This window comes from Bos indicus, chromosome 5 (assembly GCF_029378745.1).
Source record: "Bos indicus isolate NIAB-ARS_2022 breed Sahiwal x Tharparkar chromosome 5, NIAB-ARS_B.indTharparkar_mat_pri_1.0, whole genome shotgun sequence".
NCBI lineage: Eukaryota > Metazoa > Chordata > Mammalia > Artiodactyla > Bovidae > Bos > Bos indicus.
In genome coordinates this window covers 106,925,962-106,951,285 of record NC_091764.1, presented here as the reverse complement: position 1 = coordinate 106,951,285, position 25,324 = coordinate 106,925,962, and the positions used below count along the sequence as shown (strand labels likewise).

Below are 25,324 nucleotides of genomic sequence, written 5' to 3'. Positions count from 1 at the left end.
CAGACAATAATTGCACGGGTGGATGTAAAGTGACTTGAGGATGTTTGAAAGAGAGCAGCAACATGGAGTGGGCCCTCTGCTAATGTCACATTTGCTGCTTCTCTTTATTTGGCAGGGAGAATGAAGCACGTGTACACAGAGTTAGGTTCTTTTGGAATTCCCTTTCTGACTGAGGTGGCCTCAGACGACTGAGAAACCTAGAGGATGTGTCTAAAAATACTAGATAGGAAGACGTGGCTTCCCCAGCCTGAAGATGTCTCTTCCTAAGGCGGGTGGGCGGGGCGTGGAAGCAGGGCACGGTAATAGGCTCTGCGGCCAAGATGAACGCATGTCGATGGGGAAGCGGGGAGGACACTGAGGGGGCGCCAAGCTCTAGTGATGCTGGCTCAAGTCTGAACGTTGCCACTAATCCACTGTGTGACCTTGAACAGGTCACTTTTCTTCTCTGGGCCTGAAATGTCCTCCGCTGTAGACTGAAGGGTGAAACTGGGTGGTCTCTATTGTCCTTTGAGCTCTGACATCCTGTGGGTCGTGGGACCAAGCGAGGCTGTGGTCCCTCCTGCAGGACACACGGCCCACAGGTGCCTTCTCTTCCCTCTCACTGGTGCCAAGGAAGACAACTCAACAGGGGGTGTTCTCCCCTGGGTCCCCAGCCGGGTCTTACAACCCCAGTTCAAGTTCTGGCCCAGCTATAGGTCAGTAGTGTAAACTTGGGCAAATCACTTCACCTCTATGAGTCTCTGTTTCCCTTTCTTAAAAAAATGGATAACTTTATTGGCCATGCCCTCTAGCCAAACATTCTTCCTTTGACCAAGAGAGAGTCAAGCTGTAGGACATTCGTCTCTGACACCCAGATCTTGCCCATTGCTGAATTTTTGCCGTCTAGATCAGGAAAGCCGTTCAGAGAATGCAGTGTATTAGTCGGTCTAGGGATCAGTCTTCTTCTGGTTCCTTGGCTACAAGGTGAGCTGTGGCTCCTGTGAGTTGCTAATGGCTACAGGGTAGCATCACAGACCCTGGGCAGAATATATGGACCAACTGCAACACAGGAACCTTCTGAAAACAAAAGGCTGGTTAGTTCTTAGGACTGGTCTCGATGCCAGGGGGCCCAGATTATGAAACTCAGATGATGAAAACATGTCCCAGGATCCGTCTGGGCCTGCTTTAGAGCCTGGCGGCTTTCTCTTGTGCCCAGTCACATGCTGTGCTAGTTTTCCTATAATGTGGACATACAGGGATAGCAAGACATGTTGGCTGTGATGTCAGTTTCCCTTTCCCTACCTACAAAGAGACTGAGGGGTCTGTGATTACTCACAATGAGCCAACTCTGGCTAGTGATGTTTGAACTGACCTGCTGGACTTCTGTGTTTGAGGGTGCTGCCATTTATGATGCCGTTAGGTTCAAAGATAAGTCTGGACCGCCTTTCTCAGTCGTGTTAATCCCTACCATGGGAACTGGGGCTCTCAGAGGGGATGACGTGCTCCATTCTTGCCTCTTTTGGAGGTTTCTGAGTATACTCCTCAGGGAAGCCTGGAGGGGTGGTCCTTGGATGCAACTGAAAGTCTCCCAACAGCTCCCCTGAAGAGAGAAAGTCAGTGTGTTGGCAGATGGGTGAAAGCCTAATGTCTGCAGAAGCAGTGGGGAGAACTGGATTAGGAGAACATTGTTTACCACAATAAACATGAGCAAAGCTTTTGTCCCTCACATCGGGACAGATCCCTTGAGTGGGTTCAATTCATTCCCGCAGAGCAAGAACAGTCTGGCTCTTGTAGCTCCAAGAGCCCCAATATTAGTTCCCGTTCCTGGTGGACTAGGTTCTGCTGATAGGATTGTAATAGCCACAGCAGAAACATGTTGCTGAAGTGGAAAAGCAGGTTTCAATTTTCAAAGACTCAAGTTTGGAATCAGTCATGGGAGAGAAACTTAAGAACCAGAAGGGGCCCACGAAGGAAATCGACCTTCTTAGATGTTTAAAGAAGCGTTATTAAACTTTGTCAAAAATCAGTTAAATTCAGGGCAGTGGCTAAGGCTGAAAAAAAAATAAGTGTTTTGATTTTTCCTAAGAGGATCATACGGAGTAAAATAGTTGGGGGGAGGAGGAAGGGATGGGAGCTCATGTTGAGAAAAGAGAGCAAAGCACAGTGATAAGCAGAAAGCAGAAGATGACACACACATGAACGAGAACTTACAGGGCTTTGCACACTCCCTGCATGAGCCATTATCATTATTCTATTTACTTGAATACTACGTGTGCAAATACATATAATTCTTCTTTTTAAACAAGTTATGAAAACAGCAGAACTTACTGACACCGTGAAACCAATATAGAAAACCTAGGAAGGTTGAATCACGAGAATTGGAACCAGGGCCTCATTCAAAGCAAAATACTGTGCTGACATTATTTGTATAGGGTAAATTAATTTTTTACAGATGCTGAATCAAACCCAAGGCCCTTTATCTCAGAGCTAAAGCCTTTAATAATTGCCTCAACAGTGTAGTAAAAATGAGAAGACTGCTATGTAGGTTAAGTGTCTTTTCAGTGTCTACTGAAAGAAACACAATTGAATTGCTCTCCTTTTCAGACTTTTTTTACAGTTTGTCTGCACTCTAGTTATTCCTGGAAGGCACACACAACTACAGATTGATATTTTGATTGGTTACCTTTAGTTTTCTAAGAGAGGGAAAGATAGAAATTTAAAAAATGGAGGAAACTGGCTTCCAATAATATGAAATTATCATGACAAGGCTAATGGAGTCTCTTCTACACAGAGAGCTAAGAAAGGTTAGACATAGAAAAATAGAATTTGCCATATGCACTCAAAAGCGAATGGCCTTACACTGTTTTAGACAACAGCACGGGCCCTTGACAGTTGTATCAAGCTGCAAGGTAAAAAGCCAGCACTTATTTATCCCCAAAGTACGGAAACCAAGGTAGGGGTGGGGGTTGTGTTGCCTATATTAAATAGTCTTGTTTTAGGCAAGACAATCTTCATGCAGTTTCCTCTCAAATCATCTTGCTTGTGTCAAAATTCCCTCAAGGGGCCACTGCCATTCCAACTTGTCTCTCACGGCTGCGTTAGAGACACAGAGGGACAAGGTGACAGAGAAAATGAAAATAGCAGGTGTCGTGCCCCAAAAGTGTCGTTTGGGTTTAAGAAGAAAGACCCCGAGCAAACCAGAAGAACCTGGAAGGAGGCTCTGTGTCTCGGGACCACGGTCAGAGGCCGATGGCTGGACATCAGTGGTCAGGGGCTGACCCCAAATCCTCCAGAATCCAGGCAGGTGGCACTTTTTAAGGAAGGTGGTTCCCCAGAACAACAGAGAGACGGGACTGGGGAAGGGGTCTTGAAGGCTTTGAAACAGTGACCTGAGGGTCAAGTGGGGTCGGAAGGGACACTGATCTGAAGAGGTCTCCTGAACTGCGTCCTGGTGACCAGGGCCAGGACAGACTTCTTGATCTCCATGTCTGTGCTCTTCCTGTTGGCTTTCCCACAAACAGCACTTAAGACATTAGACAGACAGACAGACAGAGACAGACACAGGAGCAGCCGTTAGAAGGCTGGAAACACTTTCTCCAGGGAGCAGCCCAAGCCTGACCAGACAACCGACAAGTCCCACAGCATCTCGTTCCTAGGAGAAAAGAAGGGGCTCAGAGCCGAGGGCCCTCCAGGTGATCCGAGAACTTATTTTGGGCCGAGCTTCATCCCCAGCCACGGGCCCACCCGGTGGGAGGCCTGGAGGCTTGACGTGCGGTCCACGGCTGGATGGTGTCTTCAGGTTCTGTGCTCAGTGGTGGCTCACTTCACCCCGCAGGGGAACCTCCGTTTCTGCCACGTGCCTCCTGCTGAAACCCACCCAGAACATGCCTGAAGTTGAACAAAAATGGGTTTTCCTTGACTTGTTTCCAAAAGGAGGAACGCTCACCTGTGGAGAGGGTGTTCAAAGGAACTCTGGGGCTTGGGCTTGTGATGGACAATTCTGGGGAGGGTGTAGCTTAGGATGGCGGGGTCTCTGAATAACATCGATAAGCAGGTGGGAGGCTCTGACTGCGGATCTCGGTTAATCACCTAGAGGGTGAGATGCTTGGCGGATGGTTCAAGCGCGGCGGGTGCGTCACTAAGATGGGGAGACGCCTGACGTTTGTGTGTCTGCTTAGACCAGATTATGAAGGAGTAACTTTTTTTTTTTTTTGGTCTCCCCTGTGGTCAGTGGTTATGTCTCACATTGGTGTCCTGGGAAATGATGTCCACCAGGGCACCCTGGTCCAGGGCCCTATGCCCGCGCCTGGCAGATGGAGGCCAGGCTATGTGGGTAAATGGGGCTGTTCCTGAGGGTCTGGGGCTGTATTTCTCTGTCTCACATAGACCGGTTCTTCAGTGCAACTGGGAGACTCCAAGCAGGAGAACCGTGGAAGGATGTGTAAAAATGAAAAGCACAAGAGAAATCAATAATTCTTACCCTGATACTTTCCTTATCTGGGAGTTCCCTACCCACAATCCTTGACCTTTGAGAAAATAGTCAAGGACTAGAAGCAAGCAGGCCATACTTCTGAGCACCTGAAATAAAAGCCCCCCCAATGCCCCAGGTGTTTACAAGATCCCGGGGTTTAACACAAGTCTTTCTGCTCTAACTGGTTTTGTCATGGTACTCACAGAAGGTTAGAAACTCAAGGGGAAGTGACAGGACCACTCAGACGTGGGTGGGCCCTGAGGGCACTGTGCTGATAAAAGAAGCCAGATACCAAGACCGCGTTTCTAAGGAAATGTTCAGAAGTAGGTCCAGGGCACAGGAAGGGGACCGTAAGGGTTTCCAGGGCTGGGGGAAGGGGTGGGGAGTGACAATTGATGCGAATTTCTTCTGTGGGGTGGATGAAAATATTTTGAATTAGTGGTGATGGTTGTGCCACTTGGAGAATATACTAAAAACCACCTTAGAAGGGTACATTTAGTGATAGGTGATCTATGTTTTGATTTTAAAAAGTTAGAATGAAGGAGAGCCTTGTCTGGCAACCTGGTAATCTGATGGCAAGAGAGAGTCCAAGCACAGTAGACATCTTTACTCATCTAGAGCTTCAAGCTTTGCCTGGAGCCTCCGCTGGCTTCGTCGTCATAATGTGGTGTCCCTGCTGGCCACGTGCAGACCTGGGTGCTGAGGGGGTAGAAAGACAAGTTAGGACATGGCCCCTGCTGCCTGGAGTGGGGGAGGTCACCTCCACACTGCAGTTCCGGCATACGTATTGGTGACCCCATTTTGAGGCAGCTGACTGATGTCCAAAACTGTTTAGTTTAAGAAGGCAGAGGAGTGGGTCATGGGTGATAAATTTGTTTAAAAAAAAAAAAAAGAAGTTTCTTTCAAAACCACCAACCTTTTAAAGAAAGGTGGAAGCTGCCGGTGGCTAGTGTCAGGGAGCTAGAAGGATAATGCATGTGGAATGACTCATTTCCCAGAGAAGCGGGGTCCTCGCTGCATTCACGGAAAGGCAAATGTCCCCATGCAGTTCACTAACCCCAGACAACGGGCGATTCCTCCAGCCCCCTTGGGCATCTGGGTTCTCAGGGCCGCCGCCCCAGTGGTACTAACCTGTATTGTTTTCCCAAGAGGCTCCACGTGCGTCTCCCTGAGAGGGCAGAGAACACAGAAAGCCTGAAATGGAGGGAAAGTCTCTGGGAGATGGGGCTGAGGTTGGGGGTTGCTGGAGGCAGGAGCGGATTAAACCTGCCCCCCCTTCCCTAGGCTCTCCATTCTCGGTGCTGCTCAGCGAGTGGAGGACTCTGTGTGGCTTCATGTGCAGGACATCCTGGAGGAAGCAGGTGGGGCAGGTGCCACATGAGCCCCTGCTTCCCACCCCGGGACTGGTGTCTCTCGAAAGGAAGAGCCATGCACCGCTCTAAATCACAGCCCCAGTGGACAGCTGTGTCTGCGGCGGCTTAAGAGGGGGCCTTGGGCGTGCGCAAGAGGAGAGCTGAGGCCTCTTTCGAGCCCTGGGCACATGAGTCCTTAGCTCAGAATGTCCATTTCGGTACTCAGGCCGCTGCCAGCGACCCTAGGTTCTGACTTTGCCACAGGCTTTGGGACACAGGGCTTTTCAAAGAAACATTTGGGAGATTTCAAAGGCACAGGTTCAGACCCACTCGTGGAAATGATACGTATAAAGAGAAGACCTGGCTCCCCACCCCTTACCCTGCCTCTTTCTACCGGGGCCACCCTTGGTGGGATCCAGAGGCTGAACACCAGGAGATGGGGACCCATGTCTTGGGAAGACTAGAGCCAAGCTGAGTGGGAGCGGGGTGGTGCGGGGTGGGGGGAGGCGGGCGGAGGGAATGGAGACTTCTTCACTGTAAACAAGTGGGGTGATGGAGACGCCTGGGTGGAGGTGGGGGGCTGGTCTCAGTGATGGCCCATCAGAGACTGCGTGGAGGCCCGGGGCTTCTCCTGGGCTCCTGTCACCTGCTGGGCTCTGGACAGGAGTCGGGGAGGTGGGCAGGATGGAGTGAAAGGCAGCCAGTGTGGAGACCCACCCTGTCCCCAGCCCTTCTCCTCCGTCCCCTCCCACGACCCCCTCAGGTTTGAGGAGCCAAGGCTGTCTGTCGGTCAGACCCTCTCAGGGGCACAGAGGTGTTTTCCCTTCACTAACGGGGATGTATTGTAAGGATATCTCTGGAAACTGGATGGTTACGCTAAACACTGAGGACAGATTGGCTTCCAGGGCTTTGGAACAGGATTCTGGATCCCTAGCAGCTCCAGGCACGAGCTTCTCTCGGATCCTCTGGTGAGATGGAACTCCTAGACCATGACGCCCCCAGCTCCATACCCGCCCAGCCCTGCTGCTTGTGATCTTGGCCACAAGCGCACCTGCCCCGGCTCACTGGCACGCCTCTCTGTGTGTCTTTTAGCTTTTAGTCACACTCCCAGCACCTTTTCTCTCACCTTCAAACTTCTGGAAGAGGTTCAAACTTCTGGAAGTACTTTGATTAGACCATTGTCACCATGGCCACTGTCACACGAAGCCACCTCCCGTAATGGTACAGGGCTGTGGTGAAGTCAGACGCTCATGGAACCCTCAGCTGTGGCTTGTACAACAGAGTGGTGGCAGCTGACAGTTGGGTGTCCTGGGTGGATGGAGACTGTTTGTGTTGGTGGTGGGGCCAGTGTGCATGGGTTGTGTTGAAGGAGCGAATAGCAGGTCTCCTAAGACTTGGTCTGAACTTCCACCCCAGCAAAAAGAAAAAAAAAAAAAAAATGTGTACATATATGAAGCCAGATCAATGGGATGCAGCCCTGCCTGGGTGCTGCTGTTTCTTGAGTCTTGTCTCCCCAAATGAGACTGGGAAGGACTCCCTCATTACCCCCCTCTTTCCTTTTTGGGGTCCTGTGAGTGAGAACAAGAAGAGGTGACCCTAAGTGTTTGTAGGGCTTTCTCTGGTTGCAGGAACTAACTCAGGTTTTAAGTCCTAAGGAATGGGCTGCACTCTGGCCCTGTTCACCTGACCCTCTGGCCCATCAGAACCTATTCCTTTGGATGCCAGACTTAACGTTCCTTAGTTTCATAGTAGTATTCGGAGCCCAGTGAGTGAGTCAGTGTTTGGCAAATGAATGAACAGATGAATGAGTGAAAACCATCGGCACTTGGGGCCGGCTGGGAGAGGCCGGTGCCTGGGCTCTGGTAGGAGCAAGGCCTCGCTTTGAGTCCTGGCTCTACCCCATGCAAGCTGTGTGACATCAGAACAAGTTACTTAACGTTTCAGAGCCTCCCTCTCCTCAACTGTAAGGTGAGGTTAATGTCCAGTGCTAAGTGGTTGTGGGGCTTCCCATGAGCCGAAGGTTCTCAGCACAGGACCTGACACCGGGCACTGGGGTTCTGAGAGCTGTAATGACCCAGGCTGGCTCCAGGGGGCTGGCGGGTGGGGACTGCACACCCACCACGTGTGGGCACGGGGGCATGAGCCCACTGGGGAAAGAGTCACTCGCCTGTGTGTGTGTGTGTGTCAGGAGGAGTGCGAAGGCCAGGGCCAGCCCCAAGTTGCTTGAATCCTCTTTATGCCCAGGGAGTGAGAGAGGGGCCCACTGGGCTCAGGGAGTGCGGTCCAGTTCCAACCAGGCCTGGGCTAAACAATTGGCGGTGGGGGGAAGGGGGGGTGGGAGGCACTTCCCAGCCGGGCTGTTGGGAAGAGCAGGATCCCAGAGAAGGGTAACAGCCCTGGCGGGGCCAAAAATCCACGTGGGGTCCACTGAGGCTTAGAGTCAAGTCTGTGGTCAGTGGTGAAGGCGAGGGCAGAGCCACAAGTGAAGAGCCAGCAGGATCAGAGAACAGGGAAAGCCCCGGGGCTGGGGTGAGGGGGGTGCCCTGGCTGCCTGGGGTGTGTGACCTAAGAGGTTGGAGAGTGCCTCCTCCTTGTCCGTCCCCAGAGTCCTCCGTCCACCCAGCTTGATGCCAAGCAGGCTGTTGACGTCCGAGTCTCTAATGGGGTGCAGATGGCAGGTGGGGAGGGGAGGGTCAGTGGGGAAGGGGCACCAGGTGCCCAGAGAAGCTCCAGCAGGGGCCCCTCGCTGACCGTGGCCACTGCTGTGAGCGCGTGTGCGGGTGGGGACGACTGCCCTCATGACTCCTCCTCCTCCCCGCTCCCCCCGCCCCGCCACCCAGCAAGCCTCCTCCATCACGGTCCTCCCGCCCGGGGCCTCTCCCAGCCCACCTTCTCTTCATTCAATTCTCGGCCTTGGGAGCTTGAGGGCCACCCCCTTCCCGGCCTCAAGGACTTCCCAGCTGTGCTCAGTCCTCAATGCGGCCCCGAGTTCCCCCCGCAACCTCCCATGCTGCCCCCCACCCCCAGTCCCTATCCTAACCCTCACCTGTCTCCCTAAGCTCCTGTTTCCTGCTGACGTGCCCCTCTCCTGCCCAGCCCCCTGCCACCTCACCTTGTACTTGAAGGTAAAGGTCTTGAAGCTCAGTAGCGGGAGGACCCTCTGGTCCAGCCCCCTCCCTGTGGCCTAGGGGTCTTATTCTGGGTCTGGTGGTTTTCTCCCCACCTGAACCTTTTCCTCACCAGCCAGCCCCTCCTCTCTGTTAGCATTTTAACACACTACTGGCTCATTCAATACAATTTACTGGCAAAACTCTCAACCCCAGGTCCCCCTGACTCCAGGGCCCTGTCACTGCCGCTCCTGACAGTTTGACGTTCTGGAAAGTACCTGTTCCTCCTGGCACTTCCCTCCCGCCCACCCATTCATCTTAGGAACCAGCTTTCATAGGCGGCCCCTCCCCCCACTGCCACCCAGCCTGTTCTCGAAGATTCTGTGCGACCACTCTGCTGAGACCACTGCCAGCCTCCGACTGCAAAGCCCAGCAGACGCACCTCTGAGGCTTCTCTGAGACCTCCTCCAGCCCTGACTGGCCTGTCTCCTGGTTTTACTTCTGTCTCTTGAGCCGGTCTTTCTCAACCTTCTCCTCCAAGCTCCTCTTTCTCTGTTGATCCTGCTGAAAGACGGGTCTCCCAGAATTCTCCACCTGCCATTCCCAATTGTCCACTTCTCCTTGGGTTTAAATGCCGTCACGATGCTGATGACTTCCCCCACCCCCACCAACACTGGCACGGCCACCCCACCAGGGGTCTTTTCTGAGCACCCCCTGTCAGCAGGGCATCTCCTGTAGACAGACGGGAATGCCAGGAGGATCAGGTCCTTTGCAGGACAGGGCATCTCCTTCTGGCAATCCTTTCAAACAGATTCTTCCCTCACTCCCCTGCTTCTTCCTATTCCTCTTAGTTCATTCTCTGGGTAGATGTTGTCTCTGGTCACCCAGCTGGCCGGCTCAACCATGACCTGAGACCCAACCTTGGCTCGTCCCTCCTGGGTATCTGCTTGGTGCCTCCTGCTCGTCTCTGATGGTTCCTTCTGCTCGTCACCTGGCTTAGTCGACTCTACCTTCTTACTGTCGGTGGAGCTCATCCTTCACTCTGCAGTCACGGTGTCCTCCAGACACACTTTGGCACCTCTTGTGGGGGTTCAGGGGGGCCCCTGCCTCCCCACCCATGCGTGCCGTCTCTGCCTCGTGTGCGGTCCCCTCCCGTTCATTCTCCATGCAGCTGCCAGGATGAATATCTACAGGTACAGCTCTGCTCGTGGCAAACTGCCACTTAAAACTCTTCACGGCTTCCCTGATGCTTTCAGGGTAAAGTCCAAACTCCTTAGCGGGGTGTTCAAGCCCCCCACCCCCAACCCCATGTCCCGTGGCCCAGTGCTGCGTGGGTCCAGGAGACTTGAGCTCAAACCTCAGCCGCACTTCTGCTGTGTGATTTTGAGTAAGTTACTTAACCTCTATGAGCCTCCGTGTTCTTGTGTGTCCAGGGCGCTCGGGTGCCAGGTCTGTTTCTCTTTATCTCAAAGCAGGTGCACAGCCACTGTCTCCCACCCCAGGGCCTGCACCCGGCACTCTGTCTCTCGCCCACAACAGCTTATGCCCCCGGACAGCAGACAAACTCTGCCCTAACGCTGCCGCCCTGCATCCTCCCCAGAATATCCACAGTTCTACCAGGAAACCCCCAGATTGGTCCCGATCCTTGTTTCCACTCGGCTGCCACTCTCTGCAGCCCCCGTCCCAGGCCGGCGCCTTCCTGCCGTGCTTGCCCGACTCCTCTCCACTCCTGAGGGGGTCTTCTAAGAGACCCCCTGCGGGAAGCGTCTCCTGCGTGCACACACCTAGACTAGTTACTTCCCAAATGTCCCAGGGGAGTCTTTCCAGGCCTTCCCCTCCTGCCTCCCTGGAGGGCTCTTGGCTGAGCTTCGTGGCAGCCCCCCAGAGGGTAGGGATCATGTCTTACTTATCTTTATATCCCTAGTATGGAGTACGGCACCCTGGGCTGTCTATAAACCTCTGTTGAATGAACAATTTAGACTTGGGATTGTCTCAGGGTGATACTGGGATCCTGACTGTATTTATCGGTGTATAATGCTCTCATTCTTGTTTGTTTCTGCTCCTCTGGGGAGTAGGGGCCTGGGCGGCCCGTCAGATTGTAACCTCCCTGAGGGCAGGGTCTCCGGTTGAGGGGTGACCTGTGCAATGAGTACACGGCTGGGAGCCTCATCCGTATTGCCGACCGCCCAACTTCTAAGAAGAGGGAACTGTCACGTGGGGTGGCTGGGTCCTAGTCCCACTGTGTGCAGAGCAAACGCGGTGGCCGTGGAGGGTCCTGGGCTGTCCCCAAGGTACCGACCGGGTCATGAGAGGTAGCAGTGGTGGAGGGGGCAGGGCACATTTGGGAGCAGGATGGCAGAGCTGAGGCCCCGAGGAGACACACAGTCTCCTGGGAGAGTGGTGGACATTCGCACCCGGGACTGTCAGGCAGGGACTGACTTTTCTTACCCAACTGGTTTGAGCTTTTCTTTTAAAACGAGTTTTCAGGCCAGGTCAGAGCATCTCTGAATGTCACTTCCCATCAGTTGAACGGGTGAACTTGCCTGTTTGTAATGTGACAGATCCCTGGGGGCTTTCTCCTGCCTGAGGACCCAGGCCGAGCTGCCAGCCTTCTGCCTCAGAGCTGCCCTGGGCTCTCTGCAGCCTGCCACCAACTCCCCTCACACCCCTGCCACCCCTGAGTTGTTGCACTCCTGGGGTATTTTGCTTTGAGGTGGAGGTGGTCTGCAAGAAAGATGCACAAGCCCCCCTAAATGTGACCCTGCAAGAGCCTGTGGGCTATCCCCTCTGGTCACTCTGGGAAGATGGGCACCCTCACCCTCCCCACCCTGGGTGCCCAGCACTGGGGTCATGGGGGGCTGATCCCAAGGAGGGAGTTGAAGCCCACTGCTGTGCTGGTGTCCATCCGGGGGGATCCTGGCACCTCAGGGAAACTCTTGTTTTTATGCTCACTCTCTTCCCTGTCCTGTGGGTGCGTGATGAACGTGGAGGGCTGGGAGCTAGAGGGCCATTAATTTTGTGCCCCTAGCTCTGAACACCTTTTTCCATATCAGAGCTTTCATAAAGTTGGTCTTCTGATAATCTGCTGAGAAATGGGGTTGGGCCAGGTACTCGGCCGAGCTTCAGGAGTCGTATTCAGTCTAATGAACATCTACGTGTCTTGGTAGAGGGAAGACCTCATTTGGGTCACTGGTCCTAAGACCGATGTGAATAAAAATTCCTTTATCTGCCCTCTGGGGCGACCCTTCAGCTGGCAGTGGGGGTGAGTGAGGCCAGGTGCTCCCAACCCTCCTTGCTTAGGAGCTGGGTGTCTGGGCGTGAAGGATGCCGTGGATTTGGGGACAAGCCCTCCTTCACATGCAGTGATAGAAACATGAGCCTGTTGGGGAAGGGGGAGAGGGAAACTGAGGCAGCCGGTCCCAGGCAGACGTCTTCTTGCAAGTCCGACTCTCAGCATGAAGGTTCCGCTGTTGGCAGGTATCTAAACAGTGGAGTATCTAAACAGAGGAGTGCCCACATTGGGCGTCTGTATTTACAGGCGCAGAGTCATCCAAGAAGGCCCCGGTTGGTGGCTCCTCCATACGCAGGCACACAGGAGATTTCTGTCCGTCTCCCCTCCCTCGGGCCAGGCGTCTGGCTCGTGCTGTGCAGGCAGGTCAGGAAAAGAGTCCCTGCAAGAAAAAAAAAAAAAACAAAAAAGCCCTCTCTGGAGGAGCCCTCCCGCCTGGGTTCACCAGGATGCTTGCCCTAGAGTTCCGATGGCAACCTCTTGCCCCCATTCTCTCCTCTGCCTGACAGAAGGCCTGAAGCTGTTCACAGATTCTGGACACAAAGCAACTGAGCATGCAGCAGGGCTGTGAATCAAACAGGGATGGGGCATTGAGTCTGTCCATTGGTGGACAGTGGAGGGGAGGATGGCCCCTCAGGAGCTGGGCTGGCAAGGCCCGGGGACTTAGAGAAACCAGGCAGCATTTTTAAGCATATTGGCATCCTGTGTGCATATGTGTATTAGCAGGAACTTACAGCTGTCGGGTCTGCCTGGCGTGTGACTGGCCGTAGGTGGGAAGGTATCTTCCTCTGGTGGTGCTGGACATGAGGAGGAAGTGGAAGGAAGGGTATCCTGGGGGACTGTAGAATTGCTGGGGTCCATTTACAAGGCTTTCTGGTTGTACAAAATGTATTTAGAAAAAAAAAATCCACTTTCTAATCTTGCTCCCAAATAATGAAAGGCAGTGAGCCTGGAAATAAAAAGTTACAGTAAGGCATCTTGTGTCCATTCATTCATTCATTCACTCATTCATTCATTCGTTCATTCAACTAGTACCTATGAGTACCTTTTGTGTGTCTGGCACTTGTCTAGGCATGGAGAAGCGGGGACACACAGAAGGTCAGGCTTTGCTCTCCTGGGACTCACCTCACTGTGAGGAAACTGAAAGGCATGGCCAGGAAGTGGTGGAGCCCTCTAGCACAGGCGGGGAGGTGGCTGCCCTTGTTCACCGTGGTTTGGACGTGGGGTGCTGAGTGCCCAGACTTCCCTGTGTTGGAAATTCTTCCAGCCTCTAAGTTTGGAAACATGTCATTAGAGCACTTTTTATGGAGATCTTTAAAAGGACATCCCCTCTGCCTTAGGAAATTTAATCCACAGAACACAACCTCATCTCTTTTCAATGCTTTGGTCCTAATCTTTCCTTCCCCTTGACTGTCCCCCAATCTATTCTTAATCCCCTGCTGCCATACAATTGGCCATTGCCCTTACGAATTTAAGACTGACTGGAGGAAGGACAGAACCGATTCTGTTTAATGAGTGAGCCTCGCCTTGCGTTCAACCTAAGGGTAACAAGCTCCGGCTTGGTGGGTAGGGTGCTGCAGAGACAGGGTGATGACTGTTCTCTTACTTTTCTGAGCATTTTCCTTGCCTTAAGCTGTGTTCTGCAGACTCACAGTGGCTGGATGTAACTTCTGGCTAAAGTAGGGCAAAACTCTATAAGATGCAGTGTCAAAGTGAGTGACGTGGTGTATAATACTTTGAGAGTTTAAAGAAAAAAAATTCCCCAGGGGCTGGCAAGCCCCAGGAAAGGTTTTATGGAACAGAAAGTTAGCTAGGCCTTGGTGACGGGGATGAAGGGCTTGGTGAGTTGAGGGGAGGCAGCCCCTTTATCAAGAAGGAGGAGTAGGCTGAACTCTGTGATGGAATCAGAGGGTCTTTGTGATCTGTACACATAACTCTTCATGGGGTTCTATGTGGTGTCATGTCTTCTACCCGCAGGCCAGGTGGGGATGTATTATGCAGATTCTAGGCCGCTCTGGGTTCCATAGGCACTCATGGGTGCATTTGCCAGCTGTGGGTGCTGCCTGGATTGTGGGCCTGAATCACAAGACAGAGACTTGTGCACCAGCTGTGACTCCGATGACTCAAAATGGGACAGCATTATGGAGCTTGCATGTGTCTGTCAAAGGCAGAGGAGAAAGAGGGCTGGTTCCATCCCCTCTTTGCACTGTCAAAGGCCCGTCCCCTTCTCTGGAACCCAACTTGCCCTAATATTTCAGAAGGATGACAAAGTTGCACTTGAAATCAGGAGCCACCAATGGGTATGAGCTCATGTGGGTATCTGTTATTAGCAAAAAAGTATGAGGGTCTTTTTTCAATTTATAAAATTCCTTGGAAATCTAGAACAATAGGGAAAAAAAAAAAAGACATGCAACTGGGCCTAAGACCCTTCCATGTGATGCCCAGTTGTGTATTCACTTAGAGTAAGGTGAAAAGTCTCTTGAAATCAGTCACTATTAATGAGTCAACTATTTTTCAAATGGCTGCTGCTGCTGCTAAGTTGCTTCAATTGTGTCCGACTCTGTGCGACCCCGTAGACGGCAGCCCACCGGGCTCCACCATCCCTGGGATTCTCCAGGCAAGAACACTGGAGTGGGTTGCCATTTCCTTTTCCAATGCATGAAAGTGAAAAGTGAAAGTGAAGTCACTCAGTCATGTCCAACTCTTTGCAACCCCATGGGCTGCAGACTCCTCCGTCCATGGGATTTTCCAGGCAAGAGTACCGGAGTGGGTTGCCATTGCCTTCTCCAATTTTTCAAATGGAGGAAGATGTTAAACTTATAGGCATTAGGATCCATTCATTCATCCAACCACTCTTTACTGAGAGCATAGTATGTTTGGTTCAAGATGAGGGATTCAGCAACAGTGGCCCCCTCACCCTTCCATCCCAAGATCCCAGAGATGACAGAATAGAATGAATACTTGTATAAAATTACATTAAAGAACATAAAACAGTGCCGGAAATTAAAAAAAAAAAAAAAAGGTGTCCTTGGTACAGAAGAAACCGAGGACTCCCCCAAGGATGGAGAGCAGTCAAGATCAGACTGATGAGGGAAACCACAACTCCAATGTCCCTGCAGAAGGATCACTAAAAGATGTGCTCTGGGCCCAGAAGTGGCAGATAATGGGGTGAAGGGAGGTGGGAGTATGTGATAGGGTGAGGGCTTGAGGTCACCAGGAGGCTTGGGTAGGCAACTGAATCCCTCCATTCCTCCACATCCAGTCTCTTCAGGGCAGGCAGGGAGCAGTGGAGACTGCTTGGATACTTGGGTGAGAGAGACTGAAGCTGAGCAGTGCTCCAGGGTGGCTGACACAAGCCCAAGAGGAAGATTTCACTTCTCCCCTCCCTGCTCGCTCACTCCCCCAACAGCAGGCACTTCCCCTTCACTTAGATTGGAAAGGCTGGAGCCAAACCTACCCTGTAACACATCCCACTTCCCACTGCCAACCTGACTTTCCAGTACAGAAAGGGGCATGCCTCCAGGATTCACCAAAAAGCTGTAGAAAACCCAACTGTGAAAAAGATGTGCTGATTGTAGGAGGCAAAAGTTCACACCAAAGCAGGTGCTAACAGTACAAGCAGAATGGGACTCCTCTGGAGCCTTTGGAGTAATAAGTACCACTATCAGATCTGTAAAATGATCAGCAGGAGACCTTGGAAACAAACTGTGCACAAGGACATATAAGAATCAACAGATGGGCTGGACCGGCAGTGCGGATGAGAGTGAAGAGTAACTGGTGAACTGGAGGTGTTCTCTGCAGCCTGTGGTCTACAGGACCATGAGATGGAGATACGGATTGAAGCACTTGCGAGAGAGGTGGAGAACACACTCTGTCCACAAGAAGTTTGTGAGGGATGGAAAGGGTGAAACACAATAAGAAAGCTTACTGGGAGACAGAAAAGAAACCACTGAAGACCAAATTGCAAGATGAAACCGGATGACCAAGTGCCAAGAAGGGGGAGTGACAAACACCTGCGACTGGATACAGCACAACAACAGAGTTAGAGGAAAACTACTAAAAAAAAAAAAAAAAAAAAAAAAACCCAAAAAACAAAAACAAAAACTTCCAGGGAAAGAGGGAAAAGAGGATCTAAAATGGAAGAAGGATGAGAGGGACAACAGACTTCTCGTTGGCTACACTAGATGCAGAAAGGCAGTGGAACCACATACAGGAACCCTCTGGGGTAGGGAAGACCGCGAGCCAGGAACCTGTGCCCAGTAACACTCGCCTTCATGTGTGCAGGGGAAAGAGTCACTCTGGACATTTAGGTCTCAAAGAGTTCCCTATCTTCTCTCTAAAAAGAAAGGTCAGAAAAAAGCAGAAGAAAAGTGGGAATGAAGAACCTCCTTTTTTTGCTGACTCCCCACACTTCTGTCTCAGAAAGAGATGGTCACTTTGCTCCTGGTTGGAGAAGAGCAGACTGAGCATCTCCCCCAGGCCAGCTGGCTGGACAGAAGCTTAACTGTCAACAGCTCTAGAAGGTCTCGGCCTGCCCTTGTGTGGTCACTGTGGTAAAGTGTGCGACAGGGCCTGACGCTGGCCATCTCCTCTCAGCCCTCATCCTAGGACTTGCTTTTTTCTCTGAAGCCTAAAGAGGCTTGGCTACGTAACTGGGGTGGCCACCATCCCGTGGAGTGTTTGCTTCTCTTTATTCTCAAATCCGTCCCGTAGGCGTTAAAGAGGGGATGAGGCTGGGAGAGGCTCTCTCCCCCAGACTGATGCTCAGGGCAGTAGTAGACACATTTGTGCAACCTTTGCCTACTGGAATCCGTGTCACGGCAGCCTTAGATGCTCAGAACATCAGGTGCATGCCTGGCTGAGCAGAGGGTCATGGCCTGGACCTCTGGGAACTCTGCCCAGTGGCCTGGCAATTTGAGAGTCTGCCAGCTCAGCTGGAGGGAGGAGAACGATCTGTTGGGAAGAAGCCCTTGACGGCCTTGGGAAGGAGTGAAGGAAGGAAATAAAAACTGCTGTCACAGGCTACAGGTACTGGAATTCCAGGCAAAGACCCAGGGTGCTGCTCTGGGACACTGGATGGCTGAGAGACGAGGCTTACAGGGCTGCCCCGGGGTCTCAGCGGTCTGAGCCGGCAGAGCTGGTCCTGGCTGGGAATGGTCTGGATCCCCTGGCAGGCCTCTCCACCCACTGAGGGGGCTTTGGAAGCTCTTTAAAATTTCATATGGTATTAAAGTCATCTCCCCCACTCCAGTTTCTCTCCTCCGTATAACTGTGTCTGAGAAAACCATGCCAGGCTCATGTTCCCTACAGGAGTCTGTGCCTCCCTGGTGGCTGCTCTCTGTGGCCCTGCCTGGTTCCCTAGGGGCCAGAGGAGGCCCCGAGCCTCCTTCACCCTCATGGGCCTTGGCCTGGGTTCTGCCTGGTTCTCCAGATGGGGCTGAATTTGGGAACCAGTGTGCCCAGTCGGCTGTCTTTGGAAGGGCCCTGGGGATTTGGCCCATGCTCTTATTATAATCCTAGAATGTGCAATCTAGTGGGGGACCTTGAGACCCTTTATCCAGCCCCTTTGGCTCTGGTCTGTTTTCTTTAGATAACTGCCTTCTTCGCTTAAAAAAAAAAAAAAAAACTCTGAAGATGCAGGTCCTTCTGCATTTCTTGAAAAGGCTTTCCTGCACTTTGCTTGCTGTTGGCCAAAAGAGGTTACACTGCTGTATGCAGGCCCACTGGGCGCAGAGGAAGGGCCAGCCTGAGGACTCTCCCCACCCGTGAGGAGCACTGGGCACCAATGGCCTTATTCCATGTTGGCCCTGGAACGAGGAGGCCCCTTGATTCTTGAAGCTGCCGTGTAAATTACATGTTTTTACACATCACCTGTTGGTGGCTGATTTGACTGTCCCGATTTCATTATTCACACTTTAGGCTATATCCACTCATTTAAAGGCATCTGAGCACAAGTGGACGATGCAGTGGAAGTGGGAGCAGAGAGTAAACGGGGAGATTGGAGAGAAACAGGAAGTCATTCGTGGCTGCCTTGCAAGTAGATTCCCAGGAGTTCGAGTCCATGGGTGCCTAGGGCTGGCACGCCCCTCGAGTGGGTGCGGAGAAAGCGGAACACTGGCTGGCATGAAAGTGAAAGTCCCTCAGTTGTGTCCGACTCTTTGCAACCCCATGGACTACACAGTCTGGAATTCTCCAGGCCAGAATACTGGAGTGGGTAGCCGTTCCCCTCTCCAGAGGATCTTCCCAACCCAGGCCTTGAACCAGGGTCTCCTGCATTGCAGGCGGATTCTTAACCAACTGAGCTATCAGGTATATTTCTCCATAAATTCCCAGCTAGAAGGACACCCTCTTCCCCAACTCTACAAGCTGCACTTGGGTGGAGTATTTGAGAGCAGATGATTCCTCCCAGGAGACCATGAGTATTTGAGATCCTTGGGGGCAGGAGGTGGCATCTACAGCTTTCTCTCTTTTTTTTTCCCTGCGTTTTTGTGTGTTTTTTTTTTTTTTTTTTAACAGAAAAACCACTTTGAAGATGAGTGGGGCTGGGTGTTGGTGTGGCCCGCGTGCCTGAGCCCCTGGATGGGGCACAAGGCTCTCCAACACTTTTGTTCTTTTCCTCATTTGCCATGCTGTGGGACAGCATCTCGCCTCTAGACACCACGTGGGCTTTCCAATGACAGAATGGAGAGTTGACAGCGAGCTCCTGGCTCAGCTAGTCCCAACTCAACAGAGGAAGAGTGATGACAGGGCGCATCCGGGACTCTACGGACAGGGACAGACCCTAGCCATCCGCGCTCCACCACTTCCGTCTATCTGATACCTCCCTCTCCAGGGTCTTGAGCAGCCTGAGACCCAGCTGGAGTTAGAATTTGAGCCTCTTGATTCTAGCTGAGTGCTTTTCTCCGCTCCCCCACCCTCCCAGTGCTCTGTGCTTTCTCTGCAGCCTGCAGGCCAGGGTACAACCCACTCACAGGCAGGAGAATGAAATAGGATCTTAGAGTGCAGGGCGCACTTCCACCCCAGAAAGACGCTCCCCCTGGCAGGTAGCTGATGCTTGACCTTCCACCATTAGAGATTCATTCCTTTGTCACTTGGAAGTGAGGCCGGCCTATAACTCTGGAAAGGCCACCCGTGGCTGATAGCTAACAACCTGCTTGGGCTGTTCCTGCAGGACAGTTGGTATCTGATGGTGGCAGGGGTGGAGGAGAAGCTAAGACAGAGAGATCTGAAACTCGCTGAAGCAGGAGGACAGCTTCCCAGGTGGTGCTAGCGGTAAAGAACCTGCCTGCCAATGCGGGAGACAGAAGAGACGAGGATTCAATCCCTGGGTCGGGAAGATCCCCTGGAGGAGGGCCTGGCAACCCACTCCAGTATTCTTGCCTGGGAAATCCCACGGACAGAGGAGCTGTGGTGGTCTATGGGGTCGCACAGAGTCGGACGTGACTGAGCATGCATGAAGATGCAGAAAGACCACGAGCTGGGGGTGTCGTGAGGACGAGTCCTCCTTGTTGCAGACGTTCCTTACAGGCTACCACCCATCTGCCCAGCACACACAACAGAACACGACCAGAGCTGCTTCTGCATGGACTGAGCCACACAGTGCATTGGTCCCCGGCTGAGGGAACAGAAGAGCTTGAGCTGTTGTTTTGTTACCGAAAGGCAGAGGAGGGGCCCCCAGAGGCCGAGGGGATGGTGTGCTTGCTACCCTGACACAGGGCTTTGTGTTCTTGCAGACACAGAGTGGGAGGGTTCCGGCCAGAAACAGAAAGGGCCGGTTCCCCAGGAGGCTCAAAGGGACTCAGAGCACGAGGAGGGGGCTGGGGGCTCGTCAGGTCTTGCCCCCAGCTTCTGCACAGCATCCTGAACTGCCAGGTGGGCGGGGAGACGACAGCCCTGCACGGCCATCAGCCTCCTTCCAAGCGACACGGTCGACGTGGGCACGGGCGAGGCTTCTGGAAGCAAGTTCAAGGTTACTGGACGTTGACGAAGGGGAGCAGAGATGAAGAAGGAGAACTCCGTGTGAGTGCCTACAGGGTGGTCCTGCAGGGTCTCCTGGAAACTCATAGGAGGGGCTTTGGTAGGGGAGGGGGTTATAAGGATCCTCTGTCACGTGACATTTTAAAAAGCAGAACTCTGGGCCGCTTTTACTTGGTTGGGACACAGGGTGGAGTTGGCCTGGTTATAACTGGAGTTTCTGTATACCATCTGAACCCTGCCTGAGATGCTGCTTGAAAAACAGCCTCTGGTCCTGGGACCTGGGATAGAGACCACGGCCCTGCTTGGAGAAAGTGCCGGAGCTCACGGGTGCAGCCTCCTCTTCCCCTCTATGTCTAGGCCATGAGTCTGCAGGACTGCAATTTGTACCAAACTCAGTCTGGGAAAGGGCGGAGTTTTCAGGGACCTCATTATCCAACCTGGAGGAGGAAGGGGGAAACCTAACCCACCTTGTCTTATGAACTTGAGGGTAAAATGAGGCTGAAGGAGGAAGACAAGGTGTGCTCAGAGGCTCCGGGCTGGAAACCATGACCTGAATGAACCTCCTGGGGCCTAGATTATGGGCCAGCGGGGAAAGGGTACAGACAGAGATTTGTTTTAAAAAGAGAAGGCCGTCTCTGCAGGCTGGAGAAAAGTCAGAGCGGATAAGCAGAGTTGTTCTGCTGTCGTTGCCCCTGGGCCCGCTCTCTCCTTCCTGCCTGTGATTAATCCCATGCTGGTCCAGGACGCATTCACTAAGTCCCCAGGCCGTGGAGTGGCAGATCTGGCCCCTTGAATAAGCCGAGTTATAAGTTCCAGAAGTTAAGAGGGCGAGGTCCTCCACACCTGCAAATATGGTATGCGACCCAGGGTGACACCACTCAGGGCAGGAACTAAGCAGATGTGACAGAAGGAGCTGCAGCAGGAACACGGCCTGATAGGTGCCATTTAGATGGAGTGGCCCTGCCTCGAGCCATTGCCCGGCTGACTGACGGATGCTGCGGCCTCAGGGGGATGGGGTGTGCTCTTCACCCGGAGAGTCAAACAGAACCAGAGGAGATGCAGTTTTGGCAGAGTGAAGTCGGTCACATCCGGCCGCACACCATTGCGCCCGTCTACTGAGCTCTGCAGGGAGCCTGGCTCTGGGTCAGGCACGTTGCCACAGCGCAGCCTGCCTTTTGTTTTTTATCTGAAGGATAGTTGATTTACAACGTTGTGTTAATTTCTGCTGTGCAGCACAGTGACTCGTATATATATTTTTTTTTTCTATTTTTCTATTCTTTACATTATATTTTATTCTTTATATTTTTGTTCTTTTCCATTAGGGTTTATCATATGGAATATAGTCCCCTGTGCTATGCAGTAGGACCTTGTTGCTTATCCACCCTCTATATAATGGCTTGCATCTGCTAACCCCAACCTCCAGCTCCATCCCTCCCCCACTTCTCCCCATTGGCAACCACAGGTCTGTTTTCTCTCTGTCTGTGATTGTGTTTCGGTTCCATAGATATGTTCATTGTGTCATATTGTAGATTCCACATGTAAGGGACATCATATGGTATCTGTCTTTCTCTTTCTGACTTAACTTCACAATGTATGACAATCTCTAGGTCCATCCACGTTGCTGTGGGTGGCATTATTTCAGTCTTTTTTATGGCTGAGCAGTATTCCACTGTGTATATGTACCGCATCTTCTTTACCCATTCCGGTCAATGGACACTTAAGTTATGTCCCTGTCTTGGGTATTGTGAAGAGTGTCATGAACTAGGGGTGCATGTATCTTTTTGAGTTGGAGTTTCGTCTGGGTATATGCCCAGGAGGAGTGGGATTGCCGGATCATATGGAAACTCCTATAGTTTTTTGAGGAACCTCCATCTGTCCTCCATAGTGGCTGCACCAACTTATATTCCCACCAACAGTGTAGAAGGGTTCCCCTTCCTCCGCACCTCCTCCAGCATTTGTTATTTGTAGACATTCGAATGATGGCCGTTCTAACCGGTATGAGGTGATATCTCATTGTATTTAGTTTTGTTTGCGTTTCTCTAGTAACTAGTGATGTTGAGCATCTTTTCATGCGCCCATTTGGCCTACCTCTTTTTGCAAATGGGGTTCTCGGGGCTCAGAGAAATAGAGCGATGTGCCCAGAGCCATAACGGAAAGTATCAACATCTGGATTTAAACCCGGGTCTGTGCTCCTTCTGCTGGTGGAGTTGGGGAGACGGGGGCTGTGTTTAGCCCCCCATTAGGAGCGTGACCTGAGAAAGCTCTGAAACCTTCCTGAGCCACCCCTCCCTGATGTACAAAACAGGGGTATAACGCAGCTCACCTCTGGGGTCAGTGTGGGCTCGGCGCCTGGCCTGGAGCAGGCACTTGGCCTGCAGTCACTGCTCTGGGGTCACCGTGCTCCCTCCCTTCCCTCCAGGCTCTGGAGAGAGGCTGCACAAGCTCGGGAGAGGCCCTGAACCCTGCCAGGGCTGGTCCAGCCCAAGAGAGGGAAGCTCTGCTCTCTGGAAGCCACAGCTGCATTTGAATTAAACAGATACCTGGATGGTCCATGAAACTGAAGCCACTCTTTTCTTGTTGTATGATTTTTAAACATCACACAAGCTTTATGCAGTTCTTCCCATAGAATAACCCTGGGAGGTGTGTAATGATGACAACTGATTTTTGTTTTCCTGCAGGAGAATCAGCTCCAGGGGGACCACTTCTGATGAGATGAAGACTCTGGCTGGCCTTGTCAGCACCCCAGCAAGCTGCTGCCTGGACTATCACCCAGGGTGGACATTGAGTATTTGGGACAAGACATTAATGTGAATATATTTTAAAGCCAAGAGTCATGAGACACGTAGAAGTTCTGTCTGCATGTACCTGGATACATACATGAGTCAGAGAAGCAGTTTGGGGATCATCTGCTGCTTTGAATGATTCATGTGTCAAAAAAGATCCCCGAGACCTCATGGGGGTGTAACTGGCCACAACCCTGCAGCCTGGGCTGTCGGGAAGCTTGCTGGCTCCCCCACAGAACTCTGCCCCTGGTAAGCATCTCAAAAATGAAGTGATGACTATTTATAATGATTGTTTGCTTATTGACTTTGAGGCTGCGAAAGCCAAAGAGGACTGTTTAAAAAAAAAATGGAGTGCGCCCTCCTAGCCCAGTGCTGGAGTGACCATTGCGATGAGCATTAGCGGCAAGCCTTCCTTGTAAATGTCTGACTGGCCAGGACTGGATTTTCCATTTGATCCCTCTGACACGCCTCACTTTTCAGCCTTTGTTTTGGCCACCAGAGTTGAGTTTTGGTCTGAGATGTGACCAGTCTTGGTTGTCATTTGGGTGTGATTGGATTCATCATTCAAACCATGCATAAAAGGACAAAGCAGAAAGGGGACATGGGGCTTATCTCATGTGAACCCCCCTTTTTTTTAAAGAAAAAGAAAGGGGCTTGAAGAGGGAAAGGGACTTTTTCAAGCTACCCAGCCATTGACTGACAGAGCTGGGACCAGAGCCCAGATCTGCTGACCCCTGCGGTGACCCTCTTCCCCCACATCACTCTGTTTCCCTCTTATGTGGACAAACATGATCTTCTATGAAGATGCTGGGAAGGAAACCCACTTTTATTAGAACACTATTTCTTAGGAATTGTCTTAGATGCTAGGTCTGCCTTGGCTCATTTTATTCTCACAGTGCATCTGCCAGAGAGCCGTCTCCATGAAGCCACTGATATAGGAATGAGAGGTTAACCGACTGGTCTGTAAGACCACAAAGCCCAGGCCCTTTCTCCCAGGCTCTGGCCAAAGGTCTCTCCTCCCTTTTGCTTCTTCCTCCCTCAGCCTCTCACACACTCTGAAGCAGGCTCTAACGGCCTAACATGGGAGGTTTTAAGCGGTATACGGTTTCCTTGGGTTACAGATGAGTCACGGGTGGACTGCATCTTATCAGCAAGTCTGGACACAACAGATGTTTCAAAGGGACTAAGCAAGACTTACTGGAAAGTAAGGGTGTGGTTTTGCAGGTGGTGGTTTTCTATTGGGTCCCCTGGACAAGAAGCAGGGGCATCTGGCCTCCAAGCCAGGTTCTCCTGGCACAACTCTCCAGAAGGAGCGGGAAATGAGACGTGCCTGCAGGCCTGAGAGTCCCCTGTGCACACTGCACCCAAGTGACAGGTAATTGATGCCATTTTTTGGTCTTTATTGTTTTTCAGACCATAGAACCTCTTGGTAGCATCCAATCCATGCTTGGCTGCCTAGACCTGGAATCAACCTGGTTTCCTCTCAGGAAAAGTGCCCCATGCCTCAGATGGTCTTGTGAACACTCTGCCAGGCTGTCGAGCTCTTGGCGTAGGAATGCTTTTAAAACAAGGATTGTGTCTTTTATTTCATGGATCCTCCCCCTCAAATACCCAATCCAGGGCTTTTAATGCAGTAAGTAAATATTTTTGTACTTAACATTGGAATAGTGGCGGGGAAGGGAGGCTGGATTTTCACCTTCCAAGGGTTCAGGCTACACCCCAAGGAATCAAATTTTTGAAAGGATCTGGCAACATACATTAAAATGCTGCCACTTTTGAGAAACTATCCTGTGGAAATGAAATTCCTGTTCATAGGGGTGTATGTAAAAGACCATTTATTGCAAAATCACGTAGAGTGACAAGAAAAATCAGAATGACTTGAAAATCCATCAGTAGTAGGGTGCTGGTTGACAAAAGCATGGTTTATCCACATAGCGAGACATTTTGCATGTTTAAAAATAATAACTTGGATTTACATGTAATAACCTGGAAAGGAGTCTCTAAGGTAATAACATACTGTTTAACAAAGAGATCAAGTTGCTGAGTGATGTATGTTATTCCACTTCTGTACAACACATTCATGGTCCCTGACTTAGCAGAGTTTTGGTTTATGATTTTACAACTTAACCATGGTATGAAAGTGATGGTGTGTTCAGCAGGAACCATACTTTAAAGGTTGAATTTCGATCTTTTCCTGGCCTAGGGACATGCAGTCCAATACAGTCTTGTGATGCTGGGCAGTGGCAGTGACCACATCTCCTGGTCGGCCCTGCAATTGTGGTAAACAACCGATGCTCGTAGAGCCATTCTGTACTCAGATAGCCGTTCTGCTTTCCTGCTTTCAGTATATTCCATGTGGGGAGGTG

The 25,324-nt window shown here is 51.7% G+C and overlaps 1 long non-coding RNA gene across 1 annotated transcript; it reads left to right on the top strand.

The window, feature by feature from the left end:
* Positions 1-6,309: 6,309 nt before the first annotated feature.
* On the top strand, positions 6,310-24,757 carry LOC139183222 (uncharacterized). Its single transcript, XR_011566783.1, has 3 exons — positions 6,310-20,217; positions 22,854-23,207; positions 24,372-24,757. It is a non-coding gene; the product is annotated as an uncharacterized lncRNA (long non-coding RNA).
* Positions 24,758-25,324: the final 567 nt, after the last annotated feature.